This window comes from Prionailurus bengalensis, chromosome X, assembly GCF_016509475.1.
Source record: "Prionailurus bengalensis isolate Pbe53 chromosome X, Fcat_Pben_1.1_paternal_pri, whole genome shotgun sequence".
NCBI lineage: Eukaryota > Metazoa > Chordata > Mammalia > Carnivora > Felidae > Prionailurus > Prionailurus bengalensis.
In genome coordinates this window covers 73,446,043-73,471,906 of record NC_057361.1, presented here as the reverse complement: position 1 = coordinate 73,471,906, position 25,864 = coordinate 73,446,043, and positions in this window count along the sequence as shown.

Below are 25,864 nucleotides of genomic sequence, written 5' to 3'. Positions count from 1 at the left end.
TGCTTTGAGATGAGCATTTAACCTCCCCATTGAGTGCCCCTGGCACTCCTTAGATAACTGTTTCCATGATGCATGTACAAAAGTTGTTTGCCCTGTTTTCTTTCCAAGAGCATGCCCTCCAGACTCTCTTTGAGTCAAGCCAGCTGACCTTTAGATGTCCAAGGATTAAACTCCACTATTTACCAGAAGTCACAAAACTTGGCCCCTTCTCACTTTCCAAGCCAATTGCTATGGAAATTCATTTACTCCATGAACTCTCCTGTATGCTAGTCTCTCTTGGGACTATGGCTCCCTTCCCACCACAGTGGCCAGAATCTCCTTCTCTCCCAAACCATGTCTCCACATTTCCTACTTTCTTCAATGTGGCCTCTTCTCTACCATTAGTTGTGGAGTTTGTTTTACCAGCCTTCAGGTTGATTTCTGGAGTATTTAGGATGATTTGGTAGTTCTCTAGCTGTATTCATGAGATAAGGTGAGCCTACAGTCCTCTTATTCTGCTGTCATCTTCCTTTCTAATGATTTGTGTAGTTTTGTTATACGTTTTTATAACAGGAAGTATGGCTTTTCCAATTTTGTTCTTTATTAAATCTATCTGATCATTTATGATCCTTAAGATTCCATATGTATTTTAAGATGTTTAAAAAATTCTGCCAAATCAGGAGACTATAGATGCTGGAGAGGATGTGGAGAAAAGGGGAACCCTCTTGCACTGTTGGTGGGAATGCAAACTGGTGCAGCCACTCTGGAAAGCAGTGTGGAGGTTCCTCAGAAAATTAAAAATAGACCTACCCTATGACCCAGCAATAGCACTGCTAGGAATTTATCCAAGGGATACAGGAGTACTGATGCATAGGGGCACTTGTACCCCAATGTTTATAGCAGCACTCTCAACAATAGCCACATTATGGAAAGAGCCTAAGTGTCCATCAACTGATGAATGGATAAAGAAATTGTGGTTTATATACACAATGGAATACTACATGACAATGAGAAAAAAAATGAAATATGGCCTTTTGTAGCAACGTGGATGGAACTGGAGAGTGTGATGCTAAGTGAAATAAGCCATACAGAGAAAGACAGATACCATATGGTTTCACTCTTATGTGGATCCTGAGAAACTTAACAGAAACCCATGGGGGAGGGGAAGGAGAAAAAAAGAGGTTAGAGTGGGAGAGAGCCAAAGCATAAGAGACTGTTAAAAACTGAGAACAAACTGAGGGTTGATGGGGGGTGGGAGGGCGGGGAGGGTGGGTGATGGGTATTGAGGAGGGCACCTTTTGGGATGAGCAGTGGGTGTTGTATGGAAACCAATTTGTCAATAAATTTCAGAAAAAAAAATAAACAGTGCCATAGAGCTCAGAGAAAAAAAAATAAGGGGTCAAATTGACAATAACACAATAGTTGTAAGGGTTTTTAATACATCACTTACATCATTGTATAGATCATCCAGACAAAAATTTAAGTAAGGAAACATTGCCCTTAAATGACACTTTAGACCAGCATCACTTAATAAGGATATATAGAACATTACAACCAACTACTGCAGAACGCATTCTTTTAAAATGAATATGGAACATTCTTCAATGTATTCACATGATAAGCAGAAAAACACGTCTTAATAGATTCAAGAAGATTGAAGTCATATCAAGCATATTTTTGGATGACAGTGGTATGAAAGTAGAAATCAATTACAAGAAAAAAACTGGAGAAGACATTAAAACATAGGAAATATGTTTTACTACTAAACGACCAATGGGTCAAAAAAATTAAAGTATACAAAAATGTACCTTGAAACAAATGAAAATGGAAACAATGGTTCAAAATTTATGAGACAACAAAAGCAGTACTAAGAGAAAAGTTCATAGCAATACAAACATACCTCAAGAAACAAATGAAAGTGGGGCATCTTGGTGGCTCAGTTGGTTAAGTGTCTGACTTTGGCTGGTCATGATCCTGTGGTTTGTGAGTTCAAGCCTTGCAACAGGCCCTGCACTAACAGCTGGGAGCCTGGAGCCTGCTTCAGATGCTGTATCTCTTTCTCTCTCTCTGCCCCTCCCTGACTCACATTCTGTCTATCTCTCTCAAAAATAAATAAACTTAAAAAAAAAAGAAAGAAAAAAAGTTAAAAAAATATACTTTATACCTAAAGGGACTGGGAGACGGGGAAAAGAGAAACAAAGCCCAAAATGAATAAAAGGAAAAAAATCATTTTTAAGAGTGAAAATATAATTGAAATAGAGATTAAATAAGCAAAGAAAAGATCAATGAAACTATATGCTCACTCTTTGCTAAGATAAACAAAATCCATATAATTTTATCCAGACTTGACAAGGAAAAAAAAAAGCAGAACCAAATAACTCAAATAAAATCAGAAATGAAAGAGAAGTTACAACATATGACACAGATATACAAAAAATATGAGAGATTACTATGAACAATCATATGCCAACAAAATGGAGAACCTAGAAGAAATGGATAAATTTTGGGAGGAAGGAATTAAGAAGGGGACCCTATATTTCCCTCATCCCTGAAACACAGACAGATAAATATCAAATAATTCTGAACACCCAAGAAATAATGCATCAGTACTCCTGTATCCCTTGGGTAAATTCTTAGCCATGCTATTGCTGGGTCATAGGGTAGGTCTATTTTTAATTTTCTGAGGAACCTCCACACTGCTTTCCAGAGCGGCTGCACCAATTTGCATTCCCACCAACAGTGCAAGAGGCTTCCCATTTCTCCACATCCTCTCCAGCATCTAGAGTCTCCTGATTTGTTCATTTTGGCCACTCTGACTGGCGTGAGGTGATATCTGAGTGTGGTTTTCGTTTGTATTTCCCTGATGAGGAGCGACATTGAGCATCTTTTTATGTGCCTGTTGGCCATCCGGATGTCTTCTTTAGAGAAGTGTCTATTCATGTTTCCTGCCCATTTCTTCACTGGGTTATTTGTTTTTTGGGTGTGGAGTTTGGTGAGCTCTTTATAGATTTTGGATACTAGCCCTTTGTCCGATATGTCATTTGCAAATATCTTTTCCCATTCCGTTGGTTGCCTTTTCGTTTTGTTGGTTGTTTCCTTTGTTGTTCAGAAGCATTTTATCTTTATAAGGTTCCAGGAGTTCATTTTAGCTTTTAATTCCCTTGTCTTTGGGGATGTGTCAAGTAAGAAATTGCTACGGCTGAGGTCAGAGAGGTCTTTTCCTGCTTTCTCCTCTAGGGTTTCGATGGTTTCCTGTCTCACATTCAGGTCCTTTATCCATTTTGAGTTTATTTTTGTGAATGGTGTGAGAAAGTGGTCTAGTTTCAATCTTCTGCATGTTGCTGTCCAGTTCTCCCAGCACCACTTGTTAAAGAGACTGTCCTTTTTCCATTGGCTATTCTTTCCTGCTTTGTCAAAGATGAGTTGGCCATACGTTTGTGGGTCTAGTTCTGGGGTTTCTATTCTATTCCATTGGTCTATGTGTCTGTTTTTGTGCCAATACCATGCTGTCTTGATGATTACAGCTTTGGAGTAGAGGCTAAAGTCTGAGATTGTGAGGCCTCCTGCTTTGGTCTTCTTCTTCAAAATTTCTTTGGCTATTCAGGGCTTTTTGTGGTTCCATATGAATTTTAGGATTGCTTGCTCTAGTTTCGAGAAGAATGCTGATTGGGATTTTGATTTTGATTGGGATTGCATTGAATGTATAGATAGCTTCGGGTGGTATTGACATTTTGACAATATTTATTCTTCCAATCCATGAGCACAGAATGTTTTTCCATTTTTTTATATCTTCTTCAATTTCCTTCATAAGCTTTCTGTAGTTTTCAGCATACAGATGTTATACATCTTTGGTTAGATTTATTCCTAGGTATTTTATGCTTCTTGGTGCAATTGTGAATGGGATCACTTTCTTTATTTGTCTTTCTGATGCTCATTATTAGTGTATAAGAATACAACTGATTTCTGTACATTGATTTTGTATCCTGCAACTTTGCTGAATTCATGTATCAGTTCTAGCAGACTTCTGGTGGAGTCTATCGGATTTTCCATGTATAATATCATGTCATCTGCAAAAAGCGAAAGCTTGACTTCATCTTTGCCAGTTTTGATGCCTTTGATTTCCTTTTGTTGTCTGATTGCTGATGCTAGAACTTCCAGCACTATGTTAAACAACAGCGGTGAGAGTGGACATCCCTGTCCTGTTCCTGATCTCAGGGAAAAAGCTCTCAGTTTTTCCCCATTGAGAATGATGCTAGCTGTGGGCTTTTCATAAATGGCTTTTATGATCTTTATGTTCCTTCTGTCCCGACTTTCTCGAGGGTTTTTATGAAGAACGGATGCTGAATTGTGTCAAAGGCCTTTTCTGCATCGATTGACAGGATCATATGGTTCTTCTCTTTTCTTTTATTAATGTGATGTATCACATTGATTGATTTGCGAATGTTGAACCAGCCCTGCATCCCAGGAATGAATCCCACTTGATTATGGTGAATCATTCTTTTTATATGCTGTTGAATTCGATATGCTAGTATCTTATTGAGAATTTTTGCATCCATATTCATCAGGGATATTGGCCTGTAGTTCTCTTTTTTTATTGGGCCTCTGTCTGGTTTGGGAATCAAAGTAATACTGGCTTCATAGAATGAGTCTGGAAGTTTTCCTTCCCTTTCTATTTCTTGGAGTAGCTTGAGAAGGATAGGTATTATCTCTGCTTTAAATGTCTGGTAGAACTCCCCTGGGAAGCCATCTGGTCCTGGACTCTTATTTGTTGGGAGATTTTTGATAACCGATTCAATGTCTTCGCTGGTTATGGGCCTGTTCAAGCTTTCTATTTCCTGCTGATTGAGTTTTGGAAGCGTGTGGGTGTTTAGGAATTTGTCCACTTCTTCCAGGTTGTCCAATTTGTTGGCATATAATTTTTCATAGTATTCCCTGATAATTGTTTGTATCTCTGAGGGATTGGTTGTAATAATTCCATTTTCATTCATGATTTTATCTATTTGGGTCATCTCCCTTTTCTTTTTGAGAAGCCTGGCTAGAGGTTTGTCAATTTTGTTTATTTTTTCAAAAAACCAACTCTTGGTTTCGTCGATCTGCTCTACAGTTTTTTTTAGATTCTATATTGTTTATTTCTGCTCTGATCTTTATTATTTCTCTTCTTCTGCTAGGTTTAGGCTGCCTTTGCTGTTCTGCTTCTAGTTCCTTTAGGTGTGCTGTTAGATTTTGTATTTGGGATTTTTCTTGTTTCTTGAGATAGGCCTGGATTGCAATGTATTTTCCTCTCAGGACTGCCTTCGCTGCATCCCAAAGTGTTTGGATTGTTGTATTTTCATTTTCGTTTGTTTCCATATATTTTTTAATTTCTTCTCTAATTGCCTGGTTGACCCACTCATTCGTTAGTAGGCTGTTCTTTAACCTCCATGCTTTTGGAGGATTTCCAGAGTTTTTCCTGGGGTTGAATTCAAGCTTCATAGCATTGTGGTCTGAAAGTATGCATGGTATAATTTCAATTCTTGTATACTTATGGAAGGCTGTTTTGTGACCCAGTTTATGATCTATCTTGGAGAATGTTCCATGTGCACTCGAGAAGAAAGTATATTCTGTTGCTTTGGAATGCAGAGTTCTAAATATATCTGTCAAGTCCATCTGATCCAATGTATCATTCAGGGCCCTTGTTACTTTATTGACTGTATGTCTAGATGATGTATCCATTTCTGTAATTGGAGTGTTAAAGTCCCCTGCAATTACCACATTCTTATCAATAAGGTTGCTTATGTTTATGAGTAATTGTTTTATATATCTGGGGGCTCTGGTATTCGGTGCATAGACATTTATAACTGTTAGCTCTTCCTGATGGATAGACCCTGTAATTATTATATAATGCCCTTCCTCATCTCTTGTTACAGCCTTTAATTTAAAGTCTAGTTTGTCTGATATAAGTATGGCTACTTCAGCTTTCTTTTGACTTCCAGTGGCATGATAAATAGTTCTCCGTCCCCTCTCAATCTGAAGGTGTCCTCAGGTTGAAAATGAGTCTCTTGTACACAGCAAATAGCTGTGTCTTGTTTTTTTTTTTTATCCATTCTGATACCCTATGTCTTTTGGTTGGCGCATTTAATCCATTTACATTCAGTGTTATTATAGAAAGATACGGGTTTGGAGTCATTGTGATGTCTGTATGTTTTATGCTTGTAGTGATGTCTCTGGTACTTTGTCTCACAGGATCCCCCTTAGGATCTCTTGTAGGGCTGGTTTAGTGGTGACAAATTCCTTCAGTTTTTGTTTGTTTGGGAAGACCTTTATCTCTCCTTCTATTCTAAATGACAGACTTGCTGGATAAAGGATTCTCGGCTGCATATTTTTTTCTGTTCATCACATTGAAGGTCTCCTGCCATTCCTTTCTGGCCTGCCAAGTTTCAAAAGAGAGATCAGTCACGATTCTTATAGATGTCCTTATAGACTCCATTCTGCTAGACTTCTGGTGGTTTTCTGGGTTATTTAGGCAGGTGTAGGTGGAATCTAAGTGATCAGCAGGACGTGCGGTGAGCCCAGCGTCTTCCTATGCCGCTATCTTCCTCTCCTCTCCTATATCCCATTTTAAAAGTCTATCTGTGCATGCAAAAATTATATGACTAAATTGTGTATTGTTTTGATAATGCAACTAAACTAATATTAATTTTCCATTGAAAATATGATACCACTATAAAATAGTTACTTATGCCTTAATGATATAAAAATTGCAGTTAGGCCTGTTTCCGATTCTGTGTCTCCCTCTCTCTCTGACCCTCCCCCGTTCATGCTCTGTCTCTCTTTCTGTCCCAAAAATAAATAAACGTTAAAAAAAAAAAGGGGCGCCTGGGTGGCGCAGTCGGTTAAGCCTCCGACTTCAGCCAGGTCACGATCTCGCGGTCCGTGAGTTTGAGCTCCGCGTCGGGCTCTGGGCTGATTGCTCAGAGCCTTGAGCCTGTTTCCGATTCTGTGTCTCCCTCTCTCTCTGACTCTCCCCCGTTCATGCTCTGTCTCTCTCTCTGTCCCAAAAATAAATAAACGTTAAAAAAAAAATTGCAGTTAGTATCACTGATGGAATTTTCATTATTGCTATTTTCTCTCTAGACTTTTTTAAATGATCAGCTGAAGATAAATAAATAAATAAATAAATAAATAAATAAATAAAAACAGTAGTCTGCATTTTAATTTCTTATCGGGTGCATGTGGATTAGTAATTTACTTTGTTACCTATGGCCTTAATGGATACAACTAAGAGAAAATAATGAAAAATAAAGGAAGGCAGAATTCATTTCTATATATTAAAAAACAATTACATAATAGCTTGAAATGTGCTTTTACTATTATGGGTCAGGGAATTCCAAGTAACTTGAGGTGTTCATGTAAAGGCTGAGTGAGCACTTGTTGAGAATGCCATAGCTTCAAGCACCAGATAGCTTTTACATTTACCTATTTTTCCAAAAGCTATAGTCCAGGATTTTATAATTTATAAATTAATAGTGTTACTTACAGTATTAACTATGTTATCTTAAAGTATATTTTACATTTTAATTGAAAAAGTAACACATGTGCAGAATAGAAAATATCTAGCATTAGGAAAGAAAATATCCCTCCAAGCCTGTATCTTCCAGATCCTCTAGTTGTACAGCCTCACCAAAGGCAACTGCTTAGCAGTTTTATGTGTATCTTTTCATAATATTTCTTATGTCGGTGTAAGTGTACATGATGTTTTCCTCATTCCACACAAATTGGAATATACTATGCCTTCACTTCTGTACATAGCTTTCTCATTAATTCCTGCATGGTGTTCCATCAAATGGATGAATTAAACTTTTTACCACACTTTTTTTAGAGGAGTTTCCGGTTTATAGCAACGTCAAGCAGAAGGTAAAAAGACTTCCCATATACTCCATGCCAATTTGTTTAGTTGTATAAACATCACTATAATTCAATTTTAGGAGATTTCTATCACCCTCAAAATTCCTCTCACACTCATTTACAGTCAATCCCCACTTCCATTCCTAGTTCTTCGCAATTACTATTCTGCTTCTGTGTCTATATATTTGCCTTTTCTAGAAATACCATGTAAATAGTGTCATGCAAGATAGTCTTTTGTGTCTGTCTTCTTTTACTTGGCATAGTATTTTTGAGGTTTACCTGCATTGTTCATATATCAGTGGTTTGTTTCTTTTTATTACTGAGCCATATTACATTAAATAATGCCACACATTGTTCAACCAGTCACTGGGCATTTGGATTGTGTCTTTTTAAAAGCTATTATAGACAAATACTTCTATTAACACTTTATACATGTCTTAGTGTGAAAACATTTTATCTCCTTTTTCTTTTTTAATTTTTTTTAATTTTTAAAATTTTTTAAATGTTTATTTTTGAGAGAGAGTACGAGTGGAGGAGGTGCAGAGAGAGAGAGCAGGGAACACAGAATCTGAGGTAGGCTCCAGTCTCTGAGCTGTCAGCAGAGTCCAACATGGGGCTTGAACTCAAGGACCACAAGATCATGACCTGAGCCAAAGCTGGAAACTCAAACAACTGAAGCACCCAGGTGTGCCTCTTTTCTTTTGTTTAATTTTATGTTTAATTTTATAAGATATTACTAAACAATTTGTCAAAGTGGCTGTATTGTTTTACGTTTTCACCAGTAGTGTGTTTGCATTCCAGTTTCTCAATATATCCACAGTTAGTATAATCAATCATTTGGCTCACAGTCATTCTACTGAGTTGGAGTGGGATCTCTTTGTGGTTTTTAATTTGCATTTCCCAAGCCATGGTTATTTGGTATCTTTTCATGTGTGTATTATCCATTCATATAGCTTCTTTAATGAAATGTATTTTAATTATTTTGATCATTATTTTAAATTTTGTTGATACTTTAACTTTCGGAGCAGTTTTAGTTACAATAAAATTGAGAGAAATGTATAGAAATTTCCCATACACCTTCTGCTCTCACACATAATAGATTCCCCATTACCAGCATTCCTCACCAAAGTGGTACATTTGTTACAATTGAAAAACCTACATTGATTTTTTATTATCACCCAAAGTCCACAGTGTACATTAAAGTTCAGTCTTGATGTTGTGCATTCTAAGTTTGATCAAATGTGTAATGATATGTATTCATCATAATAGTATCATATAGATAATTTTCACTGCTCTAAAAATCCTCTATGTTCCGTCCCTTCATCTCTTTTACCCTCTCCCCACCTCCTAGAAACCACTTATCTTTTTACTGTCTCCATAGTTTTGACTTTTCCTGAATGTTATATAGTATGCAGCTTTTTAAATTAGCTTATTTTACTTAGTAATTTGCACTCATGTTTCGTCAATATTTTTCATGACTAGATAGCTCAATTCTTTTTAGTTTTTAATAATATTACACTGTCTGGATATTCCAGACAGCTTATTTGTTCACCTACTGAAGGAAATCATGTTTGTTTCCAAGTTTTGGCAAAGCTTCTATAAGCATCCATGTGCAGGTTTTTGTGTGGACATATCTTTTCAATTCCTTTGGGTAAATACCAAAGATCAAGACTGATGGATCATATGTTTAGTTTTGTATAAAACTGTCAATTGGTCTTACAAAGCAACTGAACCATTTTGCATCCTTACCTGTTACTCTACATTATCACCAAAATTTGATGTTACCACTATTCTTGATTTTGAGCATTTTAATAGATGTGTGCCGGTGTCTTATCATTGTTTTAATGGACATGTCCCTGATGAAATATGATGTGGAGCATCTTTTTATATGCCTATTTGTTATATCTATATATTCTTTTTTAGTAAATAATTGTTCTTTTTCTGTGTACAATTTAGTGATTCAGCATTTACATACAATACCCAGTGCTCATCACAAGTGCCTCCTTAATCCACAATGACTATTTAACCTACTCGCCCACCCCTCTGGTAACCATCAATTTGTTTTCTATAGTTAACAGTCTGTTTCTTTGTTTTCTTCTCTGTTTCAACCCCCACCCCCCCACCATGATCATCTTCCTTACAGAAGTGTCTATTAAGGTCTTTGGCTCATTTTTAAATCAGGTTGTTTATTTCATTGTTGAGTTTTAAGAGTTCCTTGTAAATTTGTGGGGGTTTTTAGTTTTATTTTATTCAATTTTGAAATTAAAAAATTACATATTTAAGGCTGTACGTCATGATGTTTTGATATACATATACATAGTGAAATGATTACAGGAATCAAGCTAATTAACGTATCCATCTCCTCACATAGTTACTGTTTTGTGTGTATGTATGCTAAAAGCACCTGGAATGTGCTCTCTTAGCAAATTTCTAGTATACAATAGAGTGTTATTAACTATACACATTAGATTTCTAGAACTTATTCATTCTATAAAACTGGAACTTTGTACCCATTAGTAAACATTCTTCATTTTCCCCACATCCCCTTCCCTGAAAATCACCTTCCTACTTTTTACTTTTATGAATTAAACTTTTTAGATTCTGCATATAAGTGAGATCGTGTGATATTTTTTCTGTGTTCAGCATATTTCACTTAGAACACTGTCCTCCAGGTTCTTTTTTGTATATTTTTGATAATAGACCTTTATCAGATAGGTCTTTTGCAAAATTTTCCGCCCAGTCTTTGGCTTGTCTTCTCAATGTTTTGAAGTGCCTTTCACAGAGCAACTTTTAATTTTAATGAATTCCAACTTATCAATTATTATGTTCATTGATTGTGACTTTGACATTGTATCTAAAAAGTCATCACCATACCAAAGGTCAACTAGGTTTTCTCCTATGTTAACTTCCAGGAGTTTTACAGTTTTGTGATTTATTTTTATTGTTTATGATCCATTTGAGTTTTTTTTTTTGTGAAATGTGTAAATGTCTGGGTCTAAATTCTTTCTTATATATATATATATTCAATTTTTCCATCACCATTGGTTGAAAAGATTATCTTCACTACATTGTATTCTATTTTTTTCCTATTGTAAAAGAAAATTTTACTGTATGTATCTCATGCACACCTCCCCTCCAGAAATGCTCAGTTTATTCTCTGTAGTTAATAGTCTTTTATGGCTTGCCTCCCTCTCTTTTTGATTTTTTATTCCTTCTCCTATGTTCATCTGCGTTGTTTCTAAAATTCCACATATCAGTGAAATAATATTGCATTTGTTTTTCTCTGACTTACTCATTTTGCTTACCATAATACACTCTGGCTCCACTGACAACATTGCAAATTACATTTTATCATTCTTTTTGATAGCTGAGTAATATTCCATTGCATGTATATACCACCACTTTTTTATCCACTCACCAGTCAATGGACATTTGGGCTCTTTCCATAATATAGCTATTGTTGACAATGTTTCTATAAACATTGGTGTACATGTGCCCCTTCAAATCAATATGTTTGTATCCTTCGAGTGAATACCTAGTAGTGCATTTGCTGGGTTGTAGGGTAGTTCTATTTTTAACTTTATGAGAAGCCTCCATACTGTTTTCCAGAGTGGATGCACCAGTTTGCATTCCCACCAACAGTGTAAGAGGGTACCCTTGCCAACTTTCTTGGTATTCTTGCCAATATGTGTTGTTTGCTGTGCTGTAAATTTTAGCCATTCGAACAGTTGTGAGATGGTATCTCATTATGGTTCTGATTCTGTATTTCCCTGATAATGAGTGATGTTGAGCACCTTTTCATGTGTCTACTAGCCATCTGTATGTCTTATTTGGAAAAATGACTATTATGTATTTTTCCCCTTTTCCTAACTGGATTATTAGCTTTTTGGGTGTTGAGTTTCATACGTTCTTTACATATTTTAGATACCAATCCTTTATCAGATAAGTCGTTTGCAAATATCTTTTCCATTTCATAGGTGGTCTTTTAGTTTTGTTGATTGTCTCCTTTTCTGTGCAGAAACTTTTTATCTTGATGAAGTTCCAATAGTTCATGTTTTCTTTGTTTTCCCTTGCCTTGGGAGATGTGTCTAGTAAGAAGTTGCGACAGCTGAGGTCAAAGTGGTTGCTGCCTGTGTTCTCTAGAATTTTGGTGCTTCCCTGTCTCACACTAAAGTCATTCATGAATTTTAAATTTGTGTATGGTTTAAGAAAGTGGTTCAGTTTCAGGCTTTTGCATGTTTCTGCCCAGTTTTCCCAATACCATTTGTTGAAGAGACTTTTTGTTTTGTTTTGTTTGTTTTTTATTTTTTTTAATTTTCTTTTTTATTTTGTAAAATTTACATTCAAATTAGTTAGCATATAGTGAAAGAATGATTTCAGGAGTAGATACCTTAATGCCCCTTACCCATTTAGCCCATCCCCCTCCCACAATCCCTCCAGCAACCCTCAGTTTGTTCTCCATATTTATGACTCTCTTCTGTTTTGTCCCCCTCCTTGTTTTTATATTACTTTTGTTTCCCTTCCCTTGTGTTCATCTGTTTTGTCTCCTAAAGTCCTCATATGAGTGAAGTCATATGATCTTTGTCTTTATCTGACTAATTTCACTTAGCATAATACCCTCCAGTTCCTTACACCTGTCAGAATGGCTAACATTAACAACTCAGGCAACAACAGATGTTGGTGAGGATGTGGAGAAAGAGGATCTCTTTTGCATTGTTGGTGAGAATGCAAGCTGGTGCAGCCACTCTGGAAAACAGTATGGAGGTTCCCCAAAAAGCTAAAAATAGAACTACCCTATGACCCAGCAATTGCACTATTAGGCATTTATACACTGGATACAGTTGTGTTGATTCGAAGAGACACATGCACCACATGTTTATAGCAGCACTATCAACAATAACCAAAGTATGGAAAGAGTCCAAATGTCCATTGATGGATGAATGGTTGAAGAGACTGTCTTTTATCCATTGGATATTATTTCCTGCTTTGTTAAAAATTAGTTGGCCATAGAGTAGTGGGTCCACTTCTGGGTTGTTTATCTGTTCCATTGATCTTTGTGTTTGTATTTCTCTCAGTATCATACTGTATTGATGACTACAGCTTTATAATATAGCTTGATGTCTGGAATTATGATGCCTCCAGCTATGATTTTCTTTTTCAAGAATGCTTTGGCTATTTTCAATGACATGGATGGAGCTAGAATGTATATGCTAAGCAAAATAAGTCAATCAGAGAAAACCAAAATCACATCATTTCACTCATATGTAGAATTTAACAAATAAATTGAACAAATAACTATGGGAAGGAGGTAAATAGAAATACGAGAGGGAAACAAACCTTAACAATAGAGAAGAAACTGAGGGTTGATGAAGGAAGGGTTTTGGGAGATGGGTGATGGGTATTAAGAAGGGCACGTGTTGTGATGAGCACTGGGTGTTTTATGTAAGTAATGAATCACCGAATTCTACTCCTGAAACCAATATTGCTCTGTATGGTAACTAAATAAAATTTAAATAAAAAATAAAAAGGAACAGGTTTTATGTCTTGAACTCTTCTTACCCTGCTCAATTAGTCCACTTATGAAATTTTAGACTTAACCTGTTGTAATTTATAAGTTGGCTAAACAACATGTTCACCCTTTGATTAAATTAAAAAAAATTCTGTTCTTTCATTACTTTCATACAAACATTTTTTTCATGACAAATTTCTTATAGAACAGGTGACTAATTGTAAGGTTTTTGTTTTGTTTTCTACTGCAAAATATTTCAATTTTGAATTTAACATGGATAAGAATGCCATATAGTCTTTCATGATCTGAAATTCCTTATGGTTTTCTCTTATCTAAAAAAAATTTCTGGGATAAAAAGCAAATAGTTAAAAATGTTGATATCTGTTTTAGTAAAACCAAATATTTTTTTCATATTTTTATTTAAATTCCTTTTAGTCGACACATGCTGTAATATTAGTTTCAGGGTTAGAATTTAGTGATTCATCACTTAAATATAACAAGCAGTACCCTCCTTAATATTCACCACTAATTTAACATCCCCAATGTACACACGCACACACACACACACGCACACACACACACACTTCTGTCCAGCAACCCTGTTTGCTATTGATAGTTAAGACTCTGTTTTATGGTTTGCTTCTCCTTTTTTTTAACCCATGTTCATCTGTATAGTTTCTTAAATCCCACATATGACTGAAATAATATTGCATTAGTTCTTCTCTTACTGCATTATTTTGCCTAGCATAATACAACCCGGCTCTATCCATGCTCTTGCAAAAGGCAAAATTCCATCCTTTTTTGAAGTTTGAATAATATTCTGTGGTGCATATATACCATACCTTCTTTATCCATTCATCAATTGATGGGCTTTTGGTCACTTTCCATAATTTGGCTACTGTTGATAATTCTGGTGTAAACATCAGGGTGCATGTCTCCTTTAGAATCTGTATTTTTGTATTCTTTGGTAAATCTCTAGTAGTGCAATTTCTGGAATGTAGGGTATTTCTATTTTTAATTTTTTGAGAAACTTCTATACTGTTTTCAGAGTGGCTGCACAAGTTTGCATTCCCACAAATGGTGTAAGAGTTTCTCCTCTCTGTGCAAGATAACCATTATCTATTGTTTCCTGTATTGTTGATTTCATACATTCTGACATGTGTGAGGTGGCATCTCATTGTAATTTTTACTTGTATTTCCCTGACGATGAGTGATGTGGAACATCTTTTCAAGTGTCTTTTAGATGTCTGTATGTCTCCTTTGGAAAATTATCTATTCATGTATTCTGCTCTTTTCTTAACTGGGTTACTCATTTTTGAATTGAAATTTAATAAGATCTTTGAATTGAATAAGATCTGTTGAAATTGATAAGATCTTTATAGATTTGGGATACTAACTCTTTCTCAGATATGTCATTTGCAAATATATTCTCCAATGCCTTAGACTCCTTTTAATTTTTTTTATTGTTTCCTTTGTTGCGTAGAAGTTTCTTTTCTTTTTTTATCTTGAAGTTCCAATAGTTCATTTTTGCTGTTGTCTCCCATGTCTCAGGAGACGTGTATTATAGGATGTTACTATGGCCAATGTCAAAGATGTTGCTGCCTGAGTTTTCCTCTACTATTTTTATGGTTTCCTGTCTCACATTTAGGTCATTTTTCAATTTTGAATTTATTTTTGTGAATGGTGTAGGAAAATGGTACAGGTTCAGTTTTTGCATGTTGCTATCCAATTTTTCCAACAATCATTTGTTGAACAGACTTTTTCCCAATGGATATTCTTTCCTGTTTTGTTGAAGAGTAGTTGACCATGTAGTAGTGGGTCCATTTATGGATATTCTATTCTGCTACATCAATCTACATGTCTATTTTTGTGTTAGTACAATACTGTCTTGATCGCTACAGCTTTGTAATACAACTTGGTGCCCAGAATTGTGATGCTTCCAGCTATGTTTTTCTTTGTTTCAATATTGCTTTTGCAATATGGGGACATTTGTGATTTCATACAAATTTTAGGATTGCTTTTCCCAGCTCTGTGAAAAATTCTGGTGGTATTTAAAGGGGTTGCATTAAATGTTTATATTGCTTTGGGTAATATAGACATTTTAAAAATATTTGTTTAATATTTGTTAAATTTCTTCCCATCCATAAGCATGGAATTTTTTTTTCCATTTATTTGTGTCCTTTTCAATTTCTTTCATAAGTATTACAGAGTTTTCAGACTACATATATTTTACTTCTTTTGTTTGGTTTATTACTAGACATGGTTTTTGGTGCAATTATAAATGTGATCTAGTGCATGTTTTCTCTTTCTGCTCCTTCGTTCTTGGTATATACAAATGAAACAGATTTATGTACATTGATTTTGGATCCTGTGACTTTACTAACTTCATGTGTCTGTTGTAGAAATTTTTTGGTGGAGTCTTTTGGGTTTTCTTCATATAGTATCATGTCCTCTTCTATAGTGAAATTTTGACTTCTAACCTTCCTGATTTATATGTCTTTTATTTCTTTTTGTTGTGTGATTGCTGAGACTAAGAATTTTTGCTATGTTATATAACAATGGTGAGTGTGGTCATCCCTGTTTTGTTCCTGATCATAGAAGAAAAGCTCTTAGTTTTTCCTCATTGAGGATATTAGCTGTGGGTTTTTCATGTATGGCTTTTATGATGTCAAGGTATGTTCCCTCTTTCCCTTCTTTGTTGAGCATTTTGTCAAGAATGGAGGTTTTACTGTTTTGTCTCTTAAAGTCCTCATATGAATGAAGTCATATGATATTTGTCTTTCTCTGACTAACTTCACTTAGCAGAATACACTCTAATTCCATCCACGTAGTTGCAAATGGTAAGACTTCATTCTTTTTGTTTGCAGAGTAATACTCCATTGTATATATATACCACATTTTCTTTATCTTTTCATAATGGAAGGGAAACAAAAATAATATAAAAACAGGGAGGGGAACAAAACATAAGACAGTCATAAATATGGAGAACAAACAGAGGGTTACTGTGAGGAGGGATGGGCTAAATGGGTAAGGGGCACTAAGGAATCTATTCCTGAAATCATTGTTGCACTATATGCTAACTAATTTGGATATAAATTAAAAAAAATAAAATTTAAAATAATAATAAATAAAAATAAAATGATATTAAAAAAATAAAAATAAAGTCAAAAAGAATGGGTGTTGTACTTTGTCAAATATTTTTACTACATCTATTCAGAGGATCATATTGTTATTATATTTTCTTATATTAATGTTGTGTATCACATTGATTGATTTGTGAATATTGAACCACTCTTGCAGCACAGAAATAAATCCTGCTTGATCGTGGTGAAAAACTCTTTTAATGTACTGTTGAATTCAATTTTCATTGATAATTTTTAAAAGATTTTTAATATTTATTTATTTATTTTTGAGAGAGAGAGAGCAAGCAGGGGAGGAGCAGAGAAAGGGGGACACACAATCCAAAGCAGGCTCCAGGCTCTGTGCTGCACAAAGCCTGACATGGGGCTCGAACTCATGAACCGTGAGATCATGACCTGAGCCAAAGTTGGACACTTCACTTACTGAGCCACCCAGGCACCCCAATTTGCATTGAGAATTTTTGCATCCATGTTTATCAGAGATATTGACCTGTAATTCTTTTTTTTTTTTTCTTCTTTTAGTGAAGTCTTTGCCTGGTTATGGAATCAAGGAAATGCTGATTTCATAGAATGAGTTTGGAAATTTCCCTTGCATTTCTATTTTTTGGAACAGTTTTATTGGAATAGGTAACTCTTTAAATGTCTGGTAGATTCCCCCTGAGAAAACATCTTGCATTAGACTTGATTGTTGGTAGATTTTTGATTACTGATTTGATTCCTTTGATGATTGCCTGTCTATTTGAGTTTTCTATTTCTTCTGTTTCAGTTTTAGTAGTTTATATATTTCTAGGAATTTATCCATTTTTTCCAGATTGTCTAATTGTTTGCCATATAATTTTTCATAATGTTCTCATAATTGTTTTTGTTTATGTGGGGCTGGTTGTGATCTCTCCTCTTCCATTTGTGATTTTATCTATTTGGGTCTTTTTTTCTTTCCCTTTTAATAAGTCTGGCTAGGTTTTCACCAATTTAGGTAATTTTTTCAAAGAATCAGCCCATTTTATAAATCTATTCTGTTTTTTGTTTGTTTCTATATCACGTATTTATGCTCTAATCGTTATTTTTGCCTTATTCTGCTGGCTTTAGTATTCATTTTTTGTTCTTTTTCTAGCTCCTTTAGGTGTAAGTTAGGTTGCATATTTGACATTTTTCTTGCTTGTTGAGATAGGCCAGTATTGTTATATACTTAACTCTTAGGACAGTATTTGCTACATCCCTAAGGGTTTAGACTGCCATGTTTTCATTCTCATTAGTTTAAATATATTTTTATTTCATCTTTAATTTCCCGGTTGGACCATTCATTCTTTAGTTGGATGTTCTCCATGTGTTTGTGGTCTTTGCAAATTTTGTCTTGTGGTTGACTTCAAGTTTCATAGTGTTGTTATCTGAAAATATGCATGGTATGATTTGAATCTTTTTGTACTGGTTGATGCTTGATTTGTAACTCAGTATGTGATCTATTCTGAAGACTATCCCATGTGCACTTAAGAAGAATGTGTATTCTGCTGCCTTAGGATGAAATGTTCTGAATATATCTGCTAAGTCCTTCTGGTCCCATGTGTCATTCAAAGCCATTGCTTCCTTGTTGATTTTCTGCTTACATGATCTGTCCATTGATGTAAGTGTGGTGTTAAGTCTCCTACTATTTTTGTGTTATTATCAATGTGATCCTTTATGTTTGTTACTAATTGATTTATATATTTTTGTGCTCCCATATGGAAGAAATAAATATTTACAATTTTTATGCCTTATTTTTGGATAGACCACTTTATTATAATATAATGCCATTAATCATCTCTTGTTACAGGATTTGGTTTTAAATCTAGTTTGTCTGATATAAGAATGACTACTCCATCTTTCTTTTGATGTCCATTAGCATGATAAATGGTTCTCCATCGACTCACTTTCAATCTGTAAGTGTCTTTAGGCCTAAAATTAATATCTTGTAGGTAGTATATAGAGGGTCTTGCTTTTTATTTTTTATCCATTCTGACATCCTATCTCTTTTGAGTGAACATTTAGTCCATTTACATTCAGAATGATTATTGATTGATATGAATTCAGTGCCATTTTATTACTTGTTTTGTCATTGTTTCTGGAGATTTTCTCTGTTATGTTTCTTTGTAGTCTTTGTTGCTTTTGGTCTTTCTTTCCAATTCAGAGCCCTCTTTAATATTTCTTGCAAGACTATTTCAGTGGTCATAAACTCATTTAGTTTTTATTTTTTTATTTTTCTTGGAAACCCTTTTCTCTCTTTCTGCTCTGTTTGACAGCCTTGTGGAATAGAGTATTCTTGGCTTCAGACTTTTCCCATTCAACATGTTGAATATATCATGCCTCTCTCTTCTTGCCTGCCAAGCTTCTGTTAGCTTCTTCTGCTAACCTTAGCTGTCTTCCCTTACAAGTTAATGACTTATTTTCTCTGTGCTGTTAAAAGATATTTACTTTATCTCTAAATTTTGCAAATTGTACTACAATATGTCTTTGTGTTGGTCTGCTTTTGTTTATTATTATGGGAGTTTTCTGCCTGGATTTTGATGTTTGTTTCCTTCCCCAAACTAGGGAAGTTTTCAGGTATAATTTTCTCAAATAAACTTTTGTCCCTTTTTTTTTTCTTCTGGGACTCCTATGATACAATTTTTATTATGCTTTAGGGAGTCACTGAGTTTCTTACATTTACATTTGTGGTCCTATATTTTCCTCCTCTTCTTTTCAGCTTCATTAATTTCCATATTTAATCTTCTATGTCACTTTTTTATTTCTCTGCTTCTTCTACCTTGTGTCATTACAGTCGGTTTTGCATGTTGATTATAGCAATTTTTATTTTGGACTTACTTGTTTTTAGGTCTTTTATTTCTGTGGTAAGGGACTTCCTAGCGTATTCTATGCTTTTCTCAAGCCCAGCTTGTATCCTTTTGGTGTTTCCTTTAAATTCTGGATGAGACACATTACTTATATCTGTTTTGATTAGAAACCTGGCAGTGACGTTTCATTTTCTGGGATGAATTCCTTGGCATTTTTTTTCTAGGTCTCTATTTCTTCTTTGTGTTAGAAAATCCTGTTATGTTTCCTGATCCAGAGAGTAATGGCTTAATGAAACAGAGGCCATATGCTATTCAGGGCCTGGACCTTCAGGAAGTGTTTTCGGTGTATTCTGTGTGCACTCTGTTATTGTGCTCTGGTTGCTCTTTCTCTCAGGACAGTCTTTGGCAGTTTCTGTTTGCCTGCAGTAGGGACTGTTTACACTATGTTCAGAGTGTGGAGGGTTTTAACTAGAAGTGCTCTGCTCAACTTGTTAAAGGAGACATGTTGCTATTTCCACTAAAGCTGAATCTTTGCAGAACTCTATGGTCAGCAGAGGTGGTGCATGAGAGGGGTTTGTGTTGGTCTTCTGTGGGAGGTGCCCATGTGAGGGGTTTGTGTTGGTCTTCTGTGGGAGGTGCTCATTGTTCTGGTTCTCAGGCACACCTGCCCAAAAAAGCCTTACCTGCAGAGTGTGTGGGGGACTGAGCTTGGGATAACTTGTTTAGGCCACCATTGTTGTTGTGCTGCTTACTCAAGTTAGTTTATGCTGAAGGATGGGGAAGATAAATGGCACCAGCCCCCTCAATTATCTTTGGAAAGGGGAGTTTGTGCCTGCTGCTGACTAGGAAACCATCACATAAGAGCCAACAATCTCCTTTTGTGTGTCCCAGGCATCCCTCAGATCCTTGCCTTCACCCTGTCTGTGTCTGCACCATCTGTCCACCTCACAGCATAGTGCATTCCTGCTTTATCCCAGGCAGGCTGGCTGAGTTTTAAAACTCCAAATTTTATGTACCTGGTGTGGTGGGGACCCACACTGGTCCTTTGGGAGAGGGTCTCACTACACTGGGACTGAGGTAGGTTTTTCCCAGTAGGGCAGTTGCACCAAAGCACAGGGGTGTGGATTTTAAAGTAAATTGCAGCAAAGAACCAGTGTCCAAGTTAGCCACCTTCAGCAGTGTCCTTGTGCCTATGCTTAGGGCTGGCAGAGGCAGCAGTGTCTCTGTGCCTATGCTTAAGGCTGGCAGAGGGTAATGGTATCTGCTGGCTCTTTTATCTCCAGAGAGACAATGCCACCTCTCCCAGATGATCTTCAAGAAGGGGGAAGCATCTCTCCCCATGTGTCCTAGAGGATCCTCAGATCACAACATCTGCTACTGGGCTATCTACCTCCTCCACATGAACATTGAAGTGCCCGCCTGCCTCCACACTGGCCATGCTGTGAACCTCTATATCTCCAGTATTTGAACACTACTAGTTGTAAAAAAAAAAGTCACAAAAATCAACTCCTCTTGTTTTCCCAGTCAATGGCTTTCGGGAAGTATGTTCCTTATGCAATCACCTATGTGCTCCTCTCCATATATCTCTCTCCCTCTCTTTCTCCCCTCTCTCTCTTCTTTCTGTGACCAGGACTCCCTCCTCTCCACTGCACCTATGATCCTTTTCTCCCCAAATCACACCTCTGAACCTTCTACCTTCCATGATGTGGTCTCTACTTCCCCTCTGGTTTTGTAGTTTGTTCTGTGAGTACTCAGATCAATTTCTTGGGTATTCAGAATAATTTGAGGTTTATCAATCTGTATTCAAGAGGTGAGGGAAGCCTAGAGCCCTCCTACTATTCTGCCATCTTAACTCCTCTACCAGCACACATAAATATTTAGACATCAGTAGTTGTTCCTTGCATTTTTTGTTTATTTTAAGGATTTTGCTCATTTTTAAATTTTCATTTAAATTTTCTCCACATTTTTTAAAGTAATATATACCCCAACATGGGACTCCAACTCTCAACCTTGAGATCAAGAGTCACGTGCTCTATGGACTGAGCCAGCCAGGTGCCCCCGGCTCATTTCTATTTTAATGTTTTTGCAGGAGTAGAAATGAGTGATTCATCACTTAAATATAACATCCGCTGCTCATTTCAAGTGCCCTCCTTAATGCCCACTACCTTTTTAGACCACCCCCCACTAACATCCCTCCAGCAACTCTCAGTTTATTCTCTGTATTTAAGAGTCTCTAATGGTTTCCCTCACTCTCTATTTTTATCTTATTTTTCCTTCCCTTCCCCTATGTTAATCTGGTGTGTTTCTTAAATTCCACATATGAGTGAAATCATATGATATTTGTTTTTCTTTGACTGACTGATTTTGCTTAGCATAATGCACTCTAGTTCCATCTACATTGTTGCAAACAGCAAGAATTCATTCTTTTTGATCACCAAGTAATTTATATATATATATATATACACACACACACACACACACCATATCTTCTTTATCCATTCGTCTGTTGATGGACATTTGGGCTTTTTCCATTATTTGGCTATTGTTGATAGCACTGCTATAAATATTCGGGTACATGTGACCCTTTCAATCAGCATTTTATATCATTTGCATAAATACCTAATAGTTCAATTGTTAGGTTATAGGGTAGCACTATTTTTCATTTTTTGAGGAAACTCCATAATGTTTCCCCGAGTGGCTGCACCAGTTTGCATTCCTACCAGCAGAGCAAAAGTGTTCCCCATTCTCCACATTCTTGCCAAGATCTGTTGTTTCCTGAGGTGTTCATTTTAGCCATTCTGGCTGGTGCGTGGTGGTATCTCACCATAGTTTTGATTTGTATTTTCCTGTTGATGAGTGATGTTGAACATTTTCTCAAGTGTCTGTTAGCCATATGGATGTCTTCTTTGGAAAACTGTTCATGTATTTTGCCAATTTCTTCAGTGGATTATTTAGTTTTGGCTGTTGAGACTGATAAGTTGTTTATAGATTTTGGATACTAACCCTTTATCTGATGTGTCATTGACAAATATCTCTCCTATTCCATTGGTTGCTTTTAAGTTTTGTTGATTTTTTCTTTTGCTCCGCAGAAGCTTTTTATCTTGATGAGGTCTCAATAGTTCATTTTTACTTTTATTTCCCTTGCCTCCAGAGACATGTATAGTAGGAAGTTACTGAAGCTGTGGTCAAAAAGGTTGTTGCTTGTTTTCTCTTCTAGGATTTTGATGGTTTCCTGTATGTCCATTTAGGTTTTTTCATCCATTTTGAGTTTATTTTTGTGTATGCTGTAAGAAAGTTGTCCAGGTTCATTTTTCTGCATGTTTCTGTCTAGTTTTTCCAACACCATTTGATGAAGATACTGTTGTTTTTCTATTGGATATTCTTTCCTGCTTTGTCAAAGATTAGTTGACCATGCATTTGTGGGTCCATTTATTGGTTCTCTATTCTGTCCCATTGATCTTTGGGTAAGTTTTGTGCCAGTACCATACTACCTTGATTATTACAACTGAAACACACCTAGGATATAATTTCCACAATTTTAAAACCTAGTAAGTTATTTATAAACTGAACTGGGTGATCCTGTACATAGAACTTGCTTTCTTACATTTTGGTACTTAAATAACTTTACTAACCTTATGTAATGCCCAGCACAAAACTACAAATATTAGTCCAAGCATTCCTCAGTATGAACTTGTAATAAATTTGTTAAAGTTTTAAACAAATCTGTTTAAATAGTGATTTCTTATTTTTAATGTTAATTTAGCAATACGACTTGCTCTGATATATATTTATTGTGCATTGATATTATGCCCCAGGTACGAAATATTTTTAGGAAATTATCTCCTGATCAAAAATCTTTGTTTCCATACTTTGGCTATTGTTGATAGTGTTGCTATAAACATGGGGGTACATGTGTCCCTTTGAAAAAGCACACCTGTATCCCTTGGATAAATGCTTAGTAGTGCCATTGCTGGGTTGTAGGGTAGTTCTATTTTTAGTTTTTTTGGGAACCTCCATACTGTTTTCCAGAGTGGCTGCACCAGCTTGCATTCCCACCAACAATGCAAAAGAGTTCCTCTTTCTCCACATCCTCATCCATCGATGGATAAATGGATAAAGAAGATGTGGTATATGTATATGTGTGTGTGTATATATATATATATATATATATATATATATACTCGGAGTATTACTCGGCAATCAAAAAGAATGAAATCTTGCCATTTGCAACTACGTGGTTGGAACTGGAGGGTATTATGCTAAGTGAAATTAGTCAGTCAGAGAAAGACAAAAATCATATGACTTCACTCATATGAGGACTTTAAGAGACAAAACAGATGAACATAAGGGAAGGGAAAAAATAATTTAAAAACAGGGAGGGGTTAAAACAGAAGAGACTCATAAATATGGAGAACAAACTGAGGGTTACAGGAGAGGTTGTGGGAGGGGGATGGGCTAAATGGGTAAGGGCACTATTGAATCTACTCCTGAAATCATTGTTGCACTATATGCAAACTAATTTGGATGTAAATTTAAAAAAATAAAAAACAAAACAAGTTAAAAATAAAAGAAAAAATATTTGTTTCAATTGTTACTTCACCCTTATTTTTTTAAACAAGATCTTCACCTTTACTTAATGCCTAAAGCTGTTTTTGTAATTTGCTTCATTATTTTTTTCTTTGCTATTTTAGCTCGTTCACACTTGTTAGGAAAAATTACTCTGATTTTATTATGAGAAAAAGAATAATGGTTTAGATGGCAGAATCATGCTTACATTTTTTATTTCCCCCAATTAAATGTATAATTTCCAGAGTGGTTGCATCAGTTTGCATTCCCATCAGCAGTGCAAGAGGATTCCACTTTCTTCACATCCTCATCAATACATGTTGTTTTTTGTGTTGTTTATTTTAGCCATTCTCACAGAAGTGAGGTGGTATCTCATTGTAATTTTTATTTGTATTTTCCTGATAATCAACAATGTTAAGCATCTCTTCATATGTCTGCTTGCCATCTGTGTGTCTTCATTGGAAAAATATCTATTCATGTCTTCTGTCCATTTTTAATTTTTTTTGAGTTTTGAGTTTTATGTGTTTATATATTTTGGATACTAACCTTCCATCAACAAGAAAACAGTATGGAGGTTTTACAAAAAATTAAAATAGAACTACCCTATGATTCAACATTTGCACTACTGGTTATTTACCCAAAGGATACAAAAATAATAATTCAAAGGTTTGAGTACACCCCACTGTTTATAGCAGCATTGTCTAAAAACAGTAGTCAAAATGTGGAAATAGCCCAAATGTCTATTGACTGATGAATGAATAAAGAAAATGAATTATATACATACAATGAAATATTACACAACCCTAAAAAAATAAAATCTTACCATTTGCAATTATGTGCATGGAGCTAGAGAAAATTATGCTAAGTGAAAGAAGTCAATCAGAAAAAAACTAATACCATAAGATTTCACTCACATGTGGAATTTAATTTAAAAAAATGATCAGAGGGAAAAGAGAGGCAAAACAGGAAACAGACTCTTAACTATAGAGAACAAACTGTTACCAAAGGGGAGGTGGTTTTGGGAATGTGTTAAATGGGTGATGGAGATTAAGGAGTGCACTTTTGATACACACCAGATGTTGTATGGGAGCGTTGAATAACTAAATTGTACACCTGAAACGATTACACTGTATATTAAATAAATTAAATTTAAGTAAAATTAAAATTAAAATTTACATTAAATTTAAATAAAAGCTTTAAAAATATAAACATATTTCTTCCAAAAGAACTCTTCAATAAATGTGTTAATGTGTGTTTTCTTTGTTTTTATTTTTTATAATTTTCTTTTCATTTTTAGTATTCTAGAAAACTTCCTGATTCTGATGCATTGTCTTACAAGCTTGGACTGGCTGCATACTCTTGGTGTCTCCCAACTTTGCTCAGGCTGATCTAAGAAACAACCACATTCCAGGAAAATATATGCAAAGGCACTGGGAGTTCCAGGAGCCCCCAGAAGACTCTGTTCGTTATGTGTGCATAAAGTTGGTTATGCCTAAAAGACTATTATTATTATTTTGCTGCCAAATGCCCCACAATTTAACTAAGTGTGGATATGAAGGATGTATGGATGTATATATTTTTCTGCAAAGACCATACAATACTAGGCAACTTGGTTGCAAAGATGACCAAATGGTCTTATATACAAAAGAACAGTTCAGGAACTGACTTTTTAGCAACTATTTTTTCCTCCTTAGTTTAAATAAAAAGAACTGCCATATTTCTGGTAAAGATTCAAACAAGAAAATATCTTGTGCCCAATAATTTTTTTAAGGGAACTCATTAAGAATAAAAAATGAGGGACGTGTGGGTGGCTCAGTGAGTTAAGCGTCCGACTTCAGCTCAGTTCATGGTCTCATGATTCGTGAGTTTGAGCCCCGCATCAGGCTTTGTGCTGACAGCTCAGAGCCTGCTGCTTCAGATTCTGTCTCTCTCTCTCTCTCTCTCTCTCTCTCTCTCTGTCCCTCCCCCTGTTGTGTTCTCTC